Source organism: Canis lupus, chromosome 12 (genome assembly GCF_011100685.1).
Source record: "Canis lupus familiaris isolate Mischka breed German Shepherd chromosome 12, alternate assembly UU_Cfam_GSD_1.0, whole genome shotgun sequence".
NCBI classification, from domain to species: Eukaryota; Metazoa; Chordata; class Mammalia; order Carnivora; family Canidae; genus Canis; species Canis lupus.
The window spans coordinates 18,442,655-18,463,075 of NC_049233.1; the positions used below are offsets into that span (position 1 = coordinate 18,442,655).

General features: G+C 36.8%; 1 long non-coding RNA gene across 1 annotated transcript; it reads left to right on the plus strand.

The window, feature by feature from the left end:
- Positions 1–1,571: 1,571 nt before the first annotated feature.
- Positions 1,572–20,038, plus strand: LOC119874270. The gene is made up of 3 exons (XR_005367401.1): positions 1,572–1,818; positions 8,339–8,531; positions 19,915–20,038. It is a non-coding gene; the product is annotated as an uncharacterized LOC119874270 (long non-coding RNA).
- Positions 20,039–20,421: the final 383 nt, after the last annotated feature.

The window sequence follows — 20,421 nt, forward strand, 5'->3', positions numbered from 1 at the left end:
AGCAGAGGGATATCAAGCATAAAATTAAATAAATAATGATATCTCCTCTGGAACACAGTCAAGAAGCATTGTTCTTCAAGACATGAAATATAGTGTGTTTGGTGCCAATTTTGAATGCATACCTGATAAGGTATGCCTATTTAGAAAATGCTCATTGATTATAGCAGTGAAAAGCTGCTATTGATTATAGCAGTGAAATGTTAAATAATCTGCAAATAGAAATCAGAATTGTGCTTTGTTTAAAACATACTAGCCCTTATTTAATTAGCATAATAAAATTATAAAGCTCATATATCATTTTCTACTACTATCCACCCTCCTGCTGCTAAATTATTTCCATCTTTCTAAGGTACAAGTATGTTAACGTAAACAGAATCCCATGACAGTCATTCTATTATTCTCGCCCAATTCAATAATCAATACATATTTATTAAGGACCTACTATGAGCCAGGCACTTAATAGAAGTTTCCTTGAAAAATGGACAAAATCTTGACTGACCTCACCGAACACAGAAACTATGTCCCATTCATTCTGCATTACTTTAACACACATTAAATAAAGTCACATTTGTAACAGGCTTAGATGAGTATTTGTCAAGTGTGGATTTAAGGAGTCTTATTCTTGGTAAATTCAAAATCCATTTGAAACATATGGGTTCCTTATTTCAATCCAAATTCATCTTTTTCAAGTTTAAATGAATTGGTTTTGAAACATGAATTTAGAAAGGCAAAAAGACTAATCAAAGAGGTTCCTAAGACTTCTCGCCCCTGGAGAAACATATGGATGTTATTTAAAATCAATTCAGAAAAAAGACAGGTTGAAATTTCTTATTTAAATCAAAGCTTGTCTTTGCAGTATTACATACTGCATGATTATTAGAATATGAGTATCAGATGGAGTTCACTTTAGCAATCAACACAAACTGACTCTGGCTAATGTAAGCAAATAAAAAGAGTTTTTTAAAGATGTTGGGGAGCTCCCAGATTTGAATTACAGCAGTCTCCCCTATCCGTGAGGGATATGTTCCAAGACCCCCAGTGTATGCCTGAAACCACAGAGAGTACTGAACCCTATTATACTGCTTTTCCCCATACATATATGCCTGTGATAAAGTTTCTTATAAACTAGACACAGTAAGATATTAACGACAATAATGAATAATAAAACAGAACAACTGTAACATATACTCAATAAAAGTTATGTGAATGCAGTCTCTCTCTCTCTCTCTCTGAAAATATATTATTGGACCGTATTCACCCTTCTTCTTGTAATGATGTGAGATGATAAAATGCCCATGGGAGGAGCGCGTGGGTGCTCAGTCAATTGAGCATCTGACTTCAGCTCAGGTCATGATCTGGGGATCCTGGTATCCAGCCTTGTGTCAGGCTCCTAGCGGAGCCGGGAGTTTGCTTCTCCCTCTGACTTTCCCTCTGCTCTCTCTCTAACAAATAAATGAAATCTTAAAAAAAAATAAATAAATAAAATGCTTACGATGAGACGAAGTGAGGTGAGACAGGCATTGTGACGCAGCATTAGACTACTACTGACCTTCTGACAATACATCAGGAGGATCATCTGCTTGCAGCCTACACTTGACCTCGAGTCACTGAAACCATAGAAAGCTAAACTGCAGATGAAGAAGCCTGGAGAAGAGAAAGAATCAAGTAGGAACAACATAGCTAGAACGGTAAACCCTTAACAGCAAAACTGCCAGTTATATCGTCTGCAAAAAACGAGTTAATTGGGAAAGACCAAAGAATTGCCACATGGGACAAATAAGCTAATGCAAAAACCATAGGCAAGTTCAGAGAACAAAGGTGAGGAAGGCACCTTTAAAGAGCAAAGGGGGGAAATTACTCCAATGGAAAGTCCGAAGTATAGTGGTTTTTCCGCTGGCTGAGTTGTGATAGTCTCTTACTGGTGGGGCTATTGCTGGGAAAGAAAACTTCCTCCTGCTGGGAGAGGAAAGTAGTAGCTGAAATATTCTCAACGGGCAAGGTGTTGTCTCTGTTAGGTCTGCAATTGACCACAAGTGGTCGGGCATGAGCGCTCCCCCTGCTGGCCTCTCGACTGCATTTTAATGAGGTTTCCTTTGTTAATGAGGTTTCCTTTTGTTAATGTTCAGGGAACTACCGTCAAAATCCAACTAGAGAACTTCTGCAAAGAGGAGCCTTGTTGCTGCCACCACGAATTTCTCAATCCCACATCTCACTCTCCCACATTGTAGGCACTGGATGCTGTATGACACCACTTTCCACTGGCACATCCAAGGGGTTTCCTGCTCTCTCTACCTGGCATCATTTGCTTATGATTTAAGGTCCAAAGTGAGAGGTCTGATTACTGAGTGGTCTGATTGCCTGAGTAGCCCAGATAACAATATGTTACACTCACAAAATAAAAGAAGACTCAAATATTGCATAGAAAGTTTTAAAGATAAATATTAACAAGATGATAATTGCCCTCCATTCTTTGACTCTTATTCTCTGATTTCGTCAAATTTCTCCTTTTCTATTTTCTTTTATAAGTCTATAAGGTGCTTTCTCTTACAGAAGTTAATCACATCCCTATCCCATAAGACTTGACTATATCTGTACTATATGATACAGATATAGTCATATCATATTATATGATATAATGATATCATACAATCATATGATATATATGATTAGACTCATCTGCACTAACAGAAAGCCTTTAAAACAGCACTGGTTTCAACAACATAGTTTTCCATATCCCTTACAAAATGATTTTGGAAATCAGCTGCCCAGAATTGCCATGGTGGCTCATTAATTATGAGATCAAGACCCTCTTCTTCCATTACACCATCAAGGTCACCTCATGGTCCAAAACAGCTGCCAGAACTCCAACCATCACATCTGTGTTACAAGCTAGCAAAGTGAAAAAGTGAAACAGCCAAAATGATACTTGCCTCTTCCCTGGTAAAGAAATCTCTTAGAAGTCACACATAAAACTTGCTTATATCTCATTAGCCATAACTTAGTCACCTGTTTCTACCTAGCTGTTAGAGAGTTAGATAATATATCTTTAACTTGGGCTGCAATGTCCTCAGACTAAAAATTGAGATTCTGATACTATTGAAGAAGGGATGAGTGGCTAATGGGAAAAGAGATGGTATACATGGCATTGTCTCAAACAATTCCTTTTAACTGTACTCCCACTATCCCATATGTGGTATTTTTGTTCCACAAATAAAATTGGCTGCAATAAATATACATCATCTTCTAGAATGCACACAACTCTTTAAAAGTAGGCCTCTCTACTACATATTCATTGTTTGCCTCCCCAGGTGCTATTCCCTGCTCTCCCAAAATAACAAGTAGATTATTTTAAGGAAATTTTGTTCCTTCAGTCTCAGCCACATGATTTACTCTACTTCATCCTCAATTCCAGTGCTCAGTATAGCCCAGTACCATGGTTCTAATTTTTCAATATATAACTGGTATCTTTTGGGGACTAATTTTACTCAATAAAAAATAAATAAACAAAAAGAAATTTGGGGGTAGATGTGTCTGGGGAAAAAATCAGCCAGGTAATCAATAATTTTTGTTTATGCACAATATGCCAACTATTATTGTAGGCACTTAGAATATAGCAGGGAATTGATTCAGATGTGGAGAACAGAAACTATTCTAGACAGCTTAAGCAGAAAGGGATTTAGTGCAGGGTGCTTACAAAATCATTGGAGGAGCTAAAGAAGACAGACAAAAATCTCAGTGTTCAGAAATGATTGCCAGAACATCATAAAAAGATTCCCAGGACACCAAAACACTGGCCTGACAAGGCTGTTGCTTTCACTGTTACCAGAAAGCTGGATAATCAGAAAGTGGCACATTGAACTGCTAACTACAGTATCTTCCATTGTTTCCTCCAAGATCTAGGCTGTTGGCCCCAAGATCACATCGCCTCAACTAAAATCAGGCCCCATCCCGTGACTCTTGACACTCATGAGACAAAAACTGGACACTGGGAACTCTAATAACAGTGATGAAGAAAAAGCAAACAAACAGAATCTCCACAATTGTGCTTATCTGCAGAACTAGCTGAAGCCAAAAGTGGAGACTGGCTTCTTTCTACCTTGCAAATCTTAACATTGATGGCTTTCCTGGCAGAAATAACATCATCTGAAAGGGAGTCTAGAAACAGTCTTAAACCTCCCAGTTTGAAAACAAAAGAAAAATGTATTATACATGAGTGGGAATGGAGTTTTTGCATCCAGTATGTAATAGCTGTCTCACTCAGTCAACAAAATAGACGGAATCTCTGTCTTCCAAAATATTTGAGTAAGTGAAGAGCTTATGTCCTCATAAGGAAACTCCCTTCTTCTGAGAGAGCTAAACTTACAGGAGGGCCATTAGACTAAGGTGACTCTAATGCCTTGGCAACCTATGCAACAAACTAAAATCTAAGCCTACAAATGCTTCAAGGTTATGAAATCAAAACTCTAAGGACAACCAAGCACAAGCAGCCAACTAGGCACTAAGCTATAGCCAATCAATAATTTCCTTATTTTTCTCCCACCTTTCTCTATAAAAGTGTCTCTCCTGGGCTCCTATCTGTTCAGCACTCCATACCACTGTGGTATAGTGCTAATTTGCCTACTTCAAATTGATTTTTGCTCAAATAAACTCTTAAAAGTCTTAATATGCCTCAGTTTATCCTTTTAATGGGAGCAACCAGAATGGCTATATATTCTGGATAGTGTAGTTACTATAGGTGAGGCTCTAACTTCTCTTAGTCATTTAACATCTTGATAATTGGATGGAAAACAACCTAAAAATGACACTGATCAATGAAGAATAGTAAAGCCAAGAAATTCATAGAGAAATATATAACTGAAACTTTGATGATAACAGGAAACTCTAGATCAAGCAATAGCTTTTGTTTTCCTTGAACTTCTCTGTTAGCTAACAGAGTCCTCAGTTCTTTATTATTGGTTAAGCTACTTTGATTTGCATTCTTCATCTTCTGGAAATGATTCCTAGTCATATAGGGTTTAGAACCAGGAATGGGGTATCAAAAGAGAGCTAACATACAGAATTGGCTAAACTGAAGTATGGATAAGAGTAATGAGGATTCTGTTGTCCAGATCTGAAAAACTGGCACCTTTATTGTACGAAAACTGGTAGCAATTGTAGCTTTAGGCTCAGACCATGTATCTAGTAAGGCTAAAGCGGTAAAGGATTTAATAGGAAATTTTCAAGATATGAGTGTGTTGGCTGACTCCTATGACCTTTTTTTGCCATCATTATATCAACTATTTACTAGGCACCAGGCATTTTTCTAACAGTTTACTTGTATTCACTAATTTTACACTAATAATAACTGATGACACTGTAGCCAACTTCAAAGGGTTCACCTCTTGGGATGCATTAAATTGAACACAAGCCAAGGAGTATTGAAAGTAAATAACTTTTCATTACTTGTTACAAGTAAGGAGACAGAGAGACAGTTTTCAAAACACCGTCACCCCTTGGGGTTGGTATAGGAGGCTTTTATTCGGTGTATTGGGGTTGAGGACAGGGAACTTGCATACATATATTTTTTTAAGATGTATTTGTTTCAGAGAAAGACAGAACAAGCAAAGGGAGGAGCAAACAGAGAGGGAGAGAATTTTAAGCAAATATCTTGCAGCTGGACATGAGGCTCCATCTCACAACCCCAAGATCATGACCTGAGCCAAAATCAAGAGTCAGATGCTCACTGAAGTGAGCCACCCATGTGCCCTAAGAACTTGTATACATATTAAAGAACTTACACACATATTCTATTACTTAGGTTCAATCATGCATGCCTAGCATGTCAACATATATATCATATGTTCAAAAAAATGGTGGAAAGATGACCTTAGTATTATAATGAGCTAAAAGTAACATCAGGACCACTTAGGGGGCTCCAAAGCAGATGAAACTGGCTCATATAAAGGGCTATCAAGTGAAACATTTAGAAAGTTTTATGGTAGGAACTACTGGTTCTGAAAAACAAAACCTATTCCCTCCCTGCCTTTGTCCTTTCCTCTTCTCTTCTACTGATAGCTTTCAGCTCTCTGATACAAGATGTACCCATTACATCCTACCTAACAACACAGCTATCATTTTTATTTCCATTTCATTGATGAGTAGACCAACATACTCTTCTCTAAGGAAAAGAGAATAATCTGGTCCAAAAAAAAACAAAAAAAGATTCACTGTTCTCTGAGTGATCCTTTTGGTCTGTTCTTAGCAATCAAAACTGACTGGAAGTTGACTGTGCACAGGTAATCAATCAATTAATTAATTGATTGATTGATTAATTAAAATAAAAAATCTGACTTATCAGCCCACACTAAAGTCAAGTTGCAATAAAAATCATGGGGAGAGATACTCACAAGTGATAAGATTGGGGATGGAGACAAATATTATCACCTAAGCATCTTCCAAGAAAACTCTTGTTCATTACTGCATGCAAAGGGGACCATCTCCTCTCATTGCAGGTGAGTGACTCTCCAACCCCACAACTATCTTGGGGTTGCTCTGAATTGATCCCCAAAAAAGAACAAGGCAGAGGCCATTAAACAACACCTATTTTTGGGAAATAAATTTCTCAGGTCAAGTTATACACTCAAAGACCATTACCTAATAATATCTCTGGTTTTATTTACTAGCCTTTGAAGTTCAATAAAAGGAGTTTAAAATCTGTTTAAAATTCAATTAAAGTATTCAGGAAATAGTTTGAAGACAAAACCTTCAAACAATTAGTGAGACATTAAGGATGTTGATGGCTCTACCCCCAAGGCAATTATTGGGCCTACACCCAGAGAAAGTGTGCTGTGTGAAGGCAAATACCACTCAAATCCTACCCAAGAGGTAATCACAGTAACATGGGATAAAGGAAATAACTCCCACGGGGGATAGAAGTACCAGATCGATGATTGAGAATTTACTCCCAAGTCAAGGAGTCTATGTTATACAGTCCAGCAGGAAACATGTATATTATAGACCATTGATTAATATATATTTTTATCTGTTATCCCCCACCGTATATTGACTGCACTTTAAGAAGTTAAACTTCCAAGTTAAATTTGATCAGATCATCACATTATAGGAAGTTAGATATGAACAAAGCCAAGAATATGGCCCACTACCTAGAGTAACAGTCAACAAAGTACAGTGTGTGTGGCCCAAATCTGCTCATTCCCCACCACCTGCATTTATAAATAAAATTGTAGTGAAACAGCCACACCCATTTGTTTATGAATTATCTGCAGCTGCACTACAACAGCTTGCAGATTTAGGTTATTGTCACAGTATTATTACTTGCAAAATGTATTTAAGATTGGGCACCTAACCACTAACTCAGAAAACCCTAGTTTGGATCTGGATGCTGCAATAAGATTGTTTCAAGGGTAACGCAACCACACACACTTTCAGTGTTCCTGACAAGGACTCACAAAATCCAGAACTAATGTTTATTATAGCAAAAAGATACAAAGCAGGATCAGCAAGGGGGAAAAGTCCTTTGAGTAGAGTTTGTCTGAAGGTAGGCACATGTTCCTAAGGCCCTAAAGGAATCACACAGGATGCACTGTTCCATGAAGAAAGAATTGTGGCACTAGCAAATTGTGTCTGACCAAGGAGGCACTCCTGAGTATTAGAGGAGAGGACTTTTATTGGAGCTTGTGTATGTGAGCTCATTTACTTGCATGGCCAGCCATGATTTCTGAAACTAAGACCCCTAGAAGGAAACCATTCTCCACCAGAAGTCTGTACAAGCTGTCTTAACAAGTGGTATAGCATGGGTGGGTGCCCTGGGTATACAAAACAACTATATTCATTAGTAACAGGGGGAACATCTCCAGAAGCTGTTCCCTGGAGTTAGCCAATGGTCAGTCACACAGCAGACCCTCTTGAAGATATGCTAGTGTTGAAAAACCAGGTGCATTGTGTTAATTCTTTCCTACTCAGGGATGTGAAGTTGGATGGCCTCCTTGGAGGAGGGGAGATGGGACAGGTACATCTGACTTAGTCCTTAGCGTACCTTCATGGGAAGAAGAACGTAAGAGATGTGGGATAGTCAAGTGATAGCTAGCAGATGCTGGCCTCCCCAGCATTTTTCCTCTAAACAAAACCTACATTTCTTTTGGAGAACTACTTCTGAACCAGAAATTATTTGTAGGATGGATAGCTTACCCCACTTATGTGGCCACTGTGATTATTTTAGAGGCTGTCATGTAATCAAATTTATTGCAAGAAGAGCCTTTCATTAGTAGAGTTCTAGTTCATTTTCTAGTCTTTTGTGGAAACTATTTTTTTTACCTGTCCTCTTTTCTGATTTGTTTAGTCTGCAATTATGTAACCTGGATGTTTTCCAGTCATTTTTGCTACCATTAATACAATTCGTATGATGTCCCAACTCAAAAGAAGATAACAGCAAAACTGAGAAATGCAGAGAAAGAGAGCTGGAATCTTGATGACACATGACCCTAAATGAAACGGCTCCTCTGATACTGGTATGCCTTTGGATTTTCTATTAGGTGAGCCAAAAAACAAAACAAAATAAAACACCTCTATTTCTGTTTAAGCCAATCTGAGTTCTATTGGCAGCAATAAACATTCCTGACAAAGTATCATCATATTGGTTTTACAAGTAAGAAAGTTAATGCGTAGAAAAACTAAATAATTAGTCAACTGTTGCAGCCAGAATAAATGGCAGAGCCAGGATTCAAGAACAGCTCTCTTTGAGTCCCAAACCAATACATTTTTCTACTAATTCATACAGCCATCAGACTAGAAGATTCTCAGTGAACTCATCCTACATCCCCCACCAGAATGACCAATGTGCTTGAGACCTTCCACACATTCAGATACTACATGGGAATTTGTTGTGGCATCATTGGGTTTGTAGCTGTTCATTCCTATAAGTTGTGAATATATGAGGCTTAACGTGAAAACAGAGTGGGGACCAAATCAACCAGGGCTTTGGTCTTATGTTCTCCTCCTCCTTAACTGCTTAATACACTATATTCCATCTTTCATAAATCATATGTGGAGAGAAATAGATATCTTTATTATTCTGGGATTCTTGAGGAGCTCCAGATTTTAGGTTCAAAAGTTATTTCCGAATAGAAACAGCTGCATTAAGCTTCTAGTAGAAACCATCTCAAATGATTTTACTAGGCTTGTCTATAATCGTATTTATCAAATATTCATGCTTATGTATAATCTCAATTACATTCATACAGGAAAAAAACACTACGCATGTCCCCAGAAAGAAAAAGGTGAAGTATAACTGTGGGGGAAAAATCTTTTCAAATATTCTCATACTGTGAGCCTACTATAAGTGCAAAAAGATTAAAGATATAGTATAAAGGTGTATATCTAAATGACTACAGCTAACTGTTTAACTGGAGCTGCCTAGGGTACATCAGTAGCCCCTAAATGATCAAAGGCTATTGCTGCAGGCAAGGTCCAAAACCACCTGCTTATATAAAGAACTTTAGATGACAGGACTGATACTATGCATGTATATTGATACTTCTTGAAACAACGATTAAAAAAAAAGTTATCTGTCTAAAACTGACAGAAGGCAAACAGATTGAGAGTTAAGTTTGTACTTCTGCCACCAACTCATCCTTAGCCTTGTGTAGAGATGTGATAATTTCTAAGGATGTTTCATGAGTTTCCTATCCAGTTATTTTTATTTATAGGAAAAAGAAAATTCAGGTTTTACTGGAAATTACATGGGCATCCTTTCACTCCCCCTGTGCAACCCCAGCCAAAACTGAAATAGGATAGGTTCAATTTATTTTCCAAGTCTACCTGAAGTACTACCTTGTATGAAAAGATGTAGTAAACTAGTTACACTATTACTGTACCATAGGAAGAAATATGTATTGCAGCCAGCTTAATAACCTGCATTTATATGTATAGATAAAAACATATAACTTTCGTTTTTTGTTTACATATACTAGCATATTGATATGCAATTACATATTACACATATAAATAATACAGATATTATATGTTTTATATATATTACATGTATAGGCACAAAAGTTATACAAAACAATTTTTAACTGCACTTGATTTAACACACTGTAACTTTTTTATTCTGTTCTTTTTCATCTTTTTAAAATTATGCAGGTCATAACTTGATGTTAAATTGATTTCAAACCTGCTAATAGGTTATATTAGCAAATTACAAACCAATAACTTATACTAAAGAATAGATATCCATCAATGCCCCCAAATTCCTACTTATTTATATGGCAACAAACATAAGAAACCATTGAAAGATGTTTTATAGTAGAATATTGGACATCAGTGAGGATATAGGAATACTGACTTGAAAGGTTCGAGAGTTCTTCCAGGAGTTTCTCCTTGCAAAGTTCATGGCAAGACCACTTATCCCAAACTCCCTTACAGTTGGTGTGGCCAGGATAGAAATAATATAAGCCACTTCCAAGTCTGGTCTAGGTCTCCTCATGCATGGTCCCCATCCTCCACCCTCTGACATAAAGCAGTTAGCAGAGTGGTCTTGAAAGCCAAACATTGAAATGGCAAAACCACAAGATGGAAAGATCCAGGACACCTTAATCACTACTCAGAAAAGTCCCACCGATCGGCCATAAACATCAGTGTTGGACCTCATATGAGAGAAAGAAACTTTTATTGTGTTAAGCCCCAAAGATCTGGGGGTTTGTCTGCTGTAGCAACTGCCATCACTGTTAGAAACAGCGAACCTATCATTTTAGGAAGTACTCACCCTCCAGTGGGACACTAACAGAAGGTTTTCACCTACAAGATGTAGATGAAGGGTAGCTACAGGCTAAGAAGCACACAGCACTCAAAACCCACTTCTTGATCAGAAATACAGACTGTACCCAGAATCCTTCCTATGGCAACTCTTCTAAAGTCTACTTTTCAGGTTTTCTTTCACAGTCTTTTCATTTCCACAACTTTCCTTCACACCCCTATATAAATTGCTTAGACACCCTTATCCTGAGCCTAGACTTTCTTCCATAATCCAAATCCAAATTCCTTTTAGTGCATCAGCAATGGTAAACACATTTTCACACAAATAAGATAATAAAACAAGCGAAAGAAGGATAATCCCGTTTCCAGCACAGGTTGCATATGCACTCAAATCAGATAGGTTCTTGATGTACTTGAAATGTGATGGCCTTCTCTTTCTCTCTCTCTCTCTCTCTCTCTCACCCATGCTCTCTCCTGCCCTTCCTCGATCCTTTCCAGATCTAATCCCACATACTCATTAAGAAGCCTCCTCTGGGGATGCAAGGGTGGCTCAGTGGTTGAGCGCCTGCCTTCGGCCCAGGGCGTGATCCTGGAGTCCAAGGATCGAGTCCTATGTCAGGCTCCCTGCATGGAGCCTGCTTCTCTTTCTGCCTCTCTCTCTCTCTCTCTCTCTCTCTCTGTCTCTCTGTCTCACATGAATAAATAAATAAGTAAAATCTTAAAAAAAAAAAAAAAGCCTCCTCTGTCATGGGAACTTCTGTCTTCTCTTTGTGGGAAGAAAGTAGGTTTCCAGCATTTCCTACTGTTCATCTTTAAGGTGGGGTTTGTTCTGTTGTTACTGATGTGTTGTCTTTAGCGGGTTTGGGTGTCATGAATCAGTTTTCCCTGTACCTGACTTTCTTGGAGAAATCTATCACTGAAAACAAAAGACCATAGTACAGAAAAACCAAAGTAACATTTTTAGCACCTTATATAACTCTTTTTTTAAAAAGATTTTATTTACTTGAGAGACAGAGAGCATGAGCAGGGCAGAGGGAGAAGCAGCACCTCCTCTCTTCCCTGCTAGCAGGGAGCCCAGCCCAGTGCCAGGCTGGATCCCAGGATCATTCCCGATCATGACCCTAGCCAAAGTTAGACGCTTAACCGACTGAACCACCCAGGCACTCCCCTTATATCACTCTTATATGACCTGCTGTGCAGTACATGGAAAATTATCAAAGCTTCAATAGACAGAATGATTATTCAAACATCCCTTCAAAATCCAAAAACACATCTCACAGCTGTATTGGCCATGGGGATAATTTGTCAAATGAAGAAATGCAGTGGAATTTTCTTTTCAAAGGTCTCTGTGCAAAGTCATGTTATCATTAAAAATATGGAATCACTATCATATTGAAAACTCTGAAGACTTAAAAGAAATTTTTAAAATAGCAAATGTGAATTGGGCACTGTCCCTTACAGAAAAAAAAAGTTCTCTCCTGTATATTTTATCTTAATACCGTGTTTCATAGGAATTTATATTGGTAGAACTAAATACATTGGATGAGGGAGAGAGACCCAGATGTAACTAATCTACTTATATTTACAGAAAAATTTCCAAAAGTATGAATCTTTAAGAAATGCAAAGCTATGGTTAATTTGACTTCTATTTAATTCCAGATTAAAAGAAAATGTATTTTTTTTTGAGTACCTGTCAACAATCTTCCTAAACTGTTCAATTTTCCATTGAGGTAAGAAGAGAATAGCTAGAACAGATTATTTCTCAAATGACTAAGGTTTTGCACATTCTGGATTAAAAATGTTAATATTTTGCCATATTTGATTGGACTTGTTTTTTTAGGAAATAAAACATCACAGGGTTAGTTGAAGCAGCTTATCTCTCTTCAGATATAATTAATAGTTAGAAGATCCTGTGTCTCCCTGCAAATCATGTCTTTATACTCTACCACATTTTTGGTAATCAGAAATCATGTAGTTTTTTTGTGTATTCTAAAGTCACAAAAATGATATTTGGGGCTTTTTATTTATCTGACAATCTGTTTTTAATTATGTGTTTCATCCATTTATTTCTCATGCTTTTTATGCATTTGGATTTATATTTACTATTTTATTTTATGCTTTCTCTTTTCTGTGATTTTTCTTTGTCTACTTTTCTTCTTCCTGCCTTATATGAGATAATCAAATTTTCTTTATTTCCTTCTATTGACTTAGAAAATGTATTTAGTATTTCTATTCTTAATAGGTATAACTGATTTGAAGTTAACCAGCATCATTACCAAGGTCTGGTGTTCTCTATCTGTTTTCCTTCTTACAGGAGTACGGGAGTACATTTTTTTTTAGTACTTCTTTCACTGAGATTCAATATATAGTGAATTGTCTTAGTTCTTTTCTGGTATACCTTTAGTTCACTTCTGTGCTAAATGACAGCTTTGCAGGGTAAACATTTCCATAGTATCAGTTATTTTCTCTCTGTATTTTAAACATACTATTCTTCTGTGTTCTGGTCATTAGTTTTGTAAAGAGAAAATTACATTGAGTCTAAGATTTTTTTGTAGGTAAGTCATCATTTCTATTGGCCCTTATAATTTTCTACTGTCTTTGGTGTTTCACTATTTTTCAAATTTCCAGTGATGCATGCAGTGGTCTTAAATACTTCACTTTAGATTTGATGTGCTTCTTTGTCCTGGGATCTAGATTTGCAAAAATTCATGGAAATTGTCAGATATTAACTCTTAGCATTGGCCCTCCTCCATGTGTAGGCATGTGTAGGGATTTGTTATTCTTCCCACTGTTACTTAATCTCTTTCTCATATTTCCCATTTCTTAATCTTTTTTTTTTTTTTGCTATGATCCCAAGCACTTAATAAAATTTGTTTTTCAGTTCACTAATAGACTCTTCAGATTGATCTGATTATCCTATATATTGCATCTCTAGATTTTTTTAATCTGTTAGTTCTTTGTTTATAGTGTTTTATTATTTCATTGTGGTGTATGTGTGTGAATTATATGTTCTTTATATGTCTTATTGTTTTAAATATGCAATGTATACTTCTATTTTTCAATTGTTTTACCTTCTTAATCTTGAGAAAAATACAAGTTTAGTATATCCATTTACTCTTTCTCCTATGAAATATTTCCTAATGTATTTGATAATTTTTTTGGTATGAGATAATCTTCAATAAAGTTTTTTTGTTTTGTTTTCTTTCATTTTTTGCTATTGTTGTTTCTGTTGGGGGTGGGAGACACTGCTTGCTCTGATTAGAGAAAATGTCCCTTACAGAGATATTCTATGTTTACTTTCACCAAATGTCCAGGAGTATCCCAAGCAGAGGGCTAGTTTTTATGTTAAGTTTTCAGCTTGGACTTCAGTATGCTTTTGTATTGTTCAAGCTTTAGCTACTTCACTATTGTTTTTTGCCTTGTGGTAGATTTTTTTTCCCAGTCAGGTACCCAAACAGGAATAAGTTTCAAAAAGGTAGAATTCTCTAGTCTCCATTTCACAGAGCATTTTCAAATGTGTACAGTTTGGTTTTATCACATGACTTTGCATGGGCCCTGAGCCCTATCATCTCCTACAAGAGCGTCTTTGGCCCAGCCTCTAGCCATGAAAGCCAACATCTCTGTCCACTACACTTATCCTTAACCTTTTGCTCAGCTTCTAAGCATCATCTTGCATTCTTATTGATGTGGCTTTGAGGTTATGGTTATTATCTTTTCTCCTTGGTAGGCAGGAATTTTCCTTCCATTCTTTTATTTGTTTTTTAAGATTTTATTTATTTATTCATGAGAGACACAGAAAGAGAAAGAGGCAGAGACATAGGCAGAGGGAGAAGCAGGCTTGACGTAGGGAGCCTGAAGTGGGACTTGATCCCAGGAGTCCAGGATCACGCCCTGAGCCGAAGACAAATGCTTAACCGCTGAGCTACCCAGGCGTCCCCTTTCTGTTCATTTAAATTTGCAGGGAAATTAATGTTTTGGCTTTATTTTGTACAGCACTGCTTTGTGTTTGTAGTTAAAAGTAGTTCTCTGTGAATAAAGGCTACAATAATGCTTTAAATAAAGTTTGTCTTCTTTTTCCAATTAGTGAAGTATCATAAAAAGTTTTGGCTAATAAAGGTATTCAGTTAAATGAATTACATATAATTTGGAATTTTATTCTGATTAACAAATAGAAGTAAAAATGAAGCTAATAAATTGATATATTGAATTTTATGTGTTAACTATAATAGAAAAATATGCTAATTTGGGCTTAATCAAAATTTGAAACTTCTGTTCATCCAAAGACAGTTCTTTAAAGACTTATAAAGATTTATTTATTATTTTAGAGGGACAGAACATGAGCAGGAGGGCCAAAGAAAGAGGGAGAGAGAATCTCAACTAGACTCCATGCTGAGTGATGAGCCTGATGAGGGGCTCAATCTCACAACCCTGAGATCATGAGCTGAGCAGAAACCAAGAGTAAGAAGCTCAGCCAGCTGCACCACCCAGGCATCCCAATGTTTTTATATGTATGGAACCCAACATGGGGCTTAAGCCCACAAACCTAAGATCAAGACCTGAGCTGAAATCAAGACTTAGATGCTTAACTGACTGAGCCACGAGGCACCCCATCCAAAGACAATATTAAGAAAATGAAAAGTGAACCATAATCTGGGAGAAAATTTACTCACTGCATATATCTGACAAAAAGCTTATATTCAGAATATATAAAAATTTCCAACAAAATACCAACTTTTAAAAATTACAATAAAAATGGGCAAAAGGCAGGAATATATACTGCACAAAAGAAATATATGAATGATTATTAAGCATGCAAAGAGGACTCATCATCTTTATTCCTCAGAGAAATGAAAATCAAATCCACAACTAGATAGCATTCCATATCTACTGGATTGGCTTAAACTAAAAAACCAAGACCACCACCAAATTTGTTGAGAATGGAGAGTAAAAGAAACTCTCTAAAGCTTTGGGTGGAACTGTAAATGTTATAGCCACTTCAGAAATGGCTTGATATTTTCTGGTATATTAACTGTATATCTACCTCATGACCAAGTAATCCCATTTATTCAAGAGACATGAACACATACCCACCAAAACATCAATACAAAAATGCTCCTTACAGCTTTATTTCTAATAGTAAATATATGTAAACAATTCAAATGTTCACCAACAGGAGAATGGATGAACAAATTGGGTTATATTTATACAATGGTATACCATTCAGCTCATATAAATGAGTAAACTATTAATACAGTAACATGCATGACTAAAAATATTATATTGAAAGAAAATAAACATCAAAAATATGAATCATATGAAGTTCAAAAACAGGCAAAACTAATTTATAGTGATAGAAAACACAACAATGGTTGCCTCTAGCTGTGTGGGGTTGCAGTAAGAAATGCCAGGGAATACTAGAGGATTTCCTGGATAAGGGAAATGTTTTACACCTGACTAGATGGTTAAGGTTACATTAGAATACACCTCTGACAAAATATATTAAATTGTTCACTTAAAATACTGTTCATGAATCCTAGCTAAAGTAAAAAAAAAAAAAAATTCCCCGAAACATTAAACCTGTGGTAATAAAATATCAAGGGCAATATTTTAAAATCTTATCAATAAGAATTTAAAAAATGTATTACTCTTAAATAATTTTTCTGGTTCCACTCTGGCCAGAGGACCAGCTGAGTGCTCTCTGGAAGCTTTATCTAGCTTTGAAGTTCTGCACCATTTCTTGTGCCTTCTAAAAGACGGCATAAAACTTTCGAACTACTTTCACAAAAAGTTAGTTAAAGAAGTAACCCTAGAAAAATCACACAACCACACAGCTATTTCACTCTTCTAAGTAAATGCCATTAAATAAAATGCATACATCGCTAATGCTTTGAGCTTCAACTTAGTAGCTGGAACCAAACCTTTTCTCACCATCAACTATAAAGATTATGAAGGTGAACTAAGAGGCGATTCTCTCACAGATGTATAAGGCAGAACCAAACACAGTTTCTCCATCTGTAGCTCTCAAGTTTCTGTACTGCTGTCAAGAAGAACAGTGTGGATTTTGTCAATAAATTCAGGGCACTTGACATGGATACTTAGGACACACAGGGAGCAGAGATTTACAGCATGCTACTGTTTTTACATAGTTTCTCTTATCCCTCCAAAGTCAATGGAAGAGTAATGGGAGCATGATCCCTGAGGAACTGGTTCTTTTGCACACTGTCATAGCAGATGTGGCTGGAGTTTCAACTATTTCACCCCTAGACTCTGAGTAAGGAGTCTTTGAGAGGCTTTGTGAGGTGCCACATGCAAGAGAGAATGATGGGGGAAGACAAAGGACCAAGAAGAGATAAGAGAGCAGATAAATCATAAGACTTGGTGATAAGTCATGAGCTTTGGTTAAGTCAAAGATTTGGAAAAAAATTTCTTAAAACCTTGAAAACTCTCCGATGCAAAAGGAAAGATGACTATCTTGTTTTGATTTGATTTGTTTTAACAGCATCTCATCACATAAAATAAAAGGTGGATCTAATAGTCCACCCTTCTCTTCTAATATTAATAGAGTTCAGCAGTCTGTGTCCATCTCTAATTCTTTTTTTCTAAGATTTACTTATTTATTTTAGAGAGAGAGTACACAAGAGGGGAGAAGAGCAAGAGGGAGAAGTAGACAAGCAGACTCCACACTTAGTAGGGAGCCCGATATAGGGCTCGATCCCAGGACTCTGAAATCATGGCCTGAACTGAAATCAAGAGCAAGAGGCTCAAAAGACTTAGCCACCCAGCACCCCTGTCCATCTTTAATTCAAAAGACATAGATGTAAGATAAACAGAGTTATATCCTTGCTCTGTCTTCCTGGCGTTACATTACTTCTTTTCCTCATTGCTCCTTTTGCCACCTCAGGGTAGGGGACTTGAATTCTCACCTGAACTTCTGAAAATGCCTCCTAACTTGTCTTTCCGCTACTACTTTTCTGCCTTTTTGATACGTTCACCATCCAGTTCTTAGTGGTATCTCATGAAAACACACATTATATGATGTAACTTGCGTTAGGAACTCCTCTTAGAACCTTTTGATTGCTACAGACTCCTTTCTAAAGCCATAAGAATTTAGCAGGCACTATTCTGTACATCTCCTTGTAAATGTAATGGTAAATCTTGGAGGTAGTAGGTTGAAGCGGGTACCCCTTGATACCAGGAAGGTGATCCTATCTGAGGTGTATATTCAAGTGATCAATTCTGGCCAATAAGCATGAGATGAAGTCTGCTGAGGGCTTCTGGGAAATCCTAACCTCCCTGAATTGAAGAAGGAAGAGGAACGGACAAGAAGAATGGAATGGAGGGAAGAGGAGGAGAGAAAAGGAGTCCAACAGAGAATTCTTTTCCGTTTGCTATTTCTTGCTTCTGAAATAAATTGTGTAAATATGTTACACATGAAGATACCGCAACCATCCTGTAACCCTGAAGGAAAAGTGAGAAAAATTGCAGAAATATGCTTTCCATGCTCTGACATTAAGTTGCTTGGAAAAACAAAACAAAACAAATAAATAACAACAAAAACTTTCATAACTGTGACTCCTATCTATCTCTCCATCACATTAAATTGAATCCAGAATCATGAGGTATCTTTTACTTCCATGAATATATGAACTTCTTTCCCACTTTTGTTAGGGCTATTGTCAGGCAGCAATGTGAAACTGTGTAAAATATAAATTGAACTTATAAGAGGCTTAACTCACATTTGGTTTCTTCACATATTTGTCTATTTATTATAGTAATTATCCAGCAATGTCTTTAGGAAGGGACATTTTTTCCTACATCATACAAAAGACCATTTGAGCTACAGCTACCTTTTCACGTGCTGAAAGTGTTTCCTCTGATGGAAACACTTCTCCTGAAGTATATTTGACTACTTCTTTTAAATCCTTCAGCTTTCAATGGATACATCATTTCCTCACACAGGTTGTTCCTGGGAACTCTATGCAAAATCATGCTCCATCATTCTCTCACACAGCTTAGTGTTTCCTCCTAAACTTTAACAATATCTGAAACTATTGTATTTAATAGATCTTTTTCTACTACTTATAAAAGCTATAAGAAAAGAACTATATCTGTCTTTTTCACTGTTAAATCACAAGCACTTAGCCCAAAGCCTAGCATATAGAAGACACTCAACATTTGTTGAATGCGTCGATGGGATACAGAAGGAAAGCAACAAGGCAAGAGGACATGAAGACAGAAAGGTAGGCAGAGAGGGAGGCAGAAAGAAGGAAGGGTTTTTCTTGAATTGAGGCACACCTGTCATTTGTAATAACCAAATATTAATTAAAATCAAGTCAGAGATGAGAAGCTCTGGTGGTTATGATTAATTAATTACATAATCAAGTATTTGATTAATATAATATATAATTAAGACATAATTATAATATATATATTATAATTGCATACTACTATATATAATATATAATATTATAAAGTGACATATACATTGCTTTATGTGAAGATAACAAAGAGAATGCACCCAGCTATATATACATGGGGGACCTATGAGTAGCAAGTCTGATTATGCAGAGTAAAGGGATCCTGCAGCTCTCCCTAGAAAAAGGCACTCTGGCAGTGTCTCACTGGGAAGAATCAGAGGGAAGGGCTCAGAGCTCTGAGTTAGTTACCAAAAGCAAATCAGTGCAAGTTATATGTTGTTTAAGTTGAACAAGAGAGTAAAAAGGAGAAAGCTGAGTGGAGACAAATTAGCAGAACAAATTCGTAAGAGTTATATTTAAATAGCGAATGAGCTGGACCCAGTCAACTCTAGCAGCCGAAATGTATCATCCAATAGTACAAATCGGCATTCCTATCTTTCTGACCCTACCTTATTCCAGACTACGAACCTGAATGTTGTTTTTCTCTCTCATAATTTTGACCTGCAGCATTCTTGATCTCAGCTTCACCACCACTTCAGTCCTCTTGACCTTGACATCTGACAAGCTTTGTCAGTGTCATCCTGTGTTTGATGATGATAGAAAAAGATCAGATGGGATCTGGATCCCTGAGCTCTTTGACAACCAATGAACTGTGTGTGTGATTGGTCTTGTCTCAGTTTTTCTTATTTATAAAAGATACACATGAAAATATTCTCTCTAAATTCCATTTCTAATCATTCCAAAGGTAAGGATGTCATGTTTGGTGGGCAGTTCCAACAATCAACAGATTTATTTCCCTAAAGAAAATTATGTGCCACTACAGATGAATAGCAGGGACTGACTTATATATGCATTTTTGGAATTACAAGGTAAATGCTTTCCTTTAAAATTCCTCTTTTAATTACCTAAAAAGTGGACATTAGGTATCTTTATTTGACTCAATTTCAGTGGTTGATAGTACCTAAAAATGCTGTCACTTCAGGTAACTCAGAAGTGACTGTCTACTTTTCTAAATTAAATTTGCTCCATAAAAATCAGCTTCTATTCTCACCTCCACATCTACTCCATTAACTCATTCTGTTGCTTCTACTCACAAAATATGCATTGAGTCCATCACTACAGCTGCCCCCCTCAACTCTCAGCATGTCCACTGCCACCACTACCAAATGACCACCTTGCTCCACTTTTGGCTGCAGAGAATAACATTCTACACAGAGTAGCAGAAGTAAACTTGTAAGTATGCCATCCTACT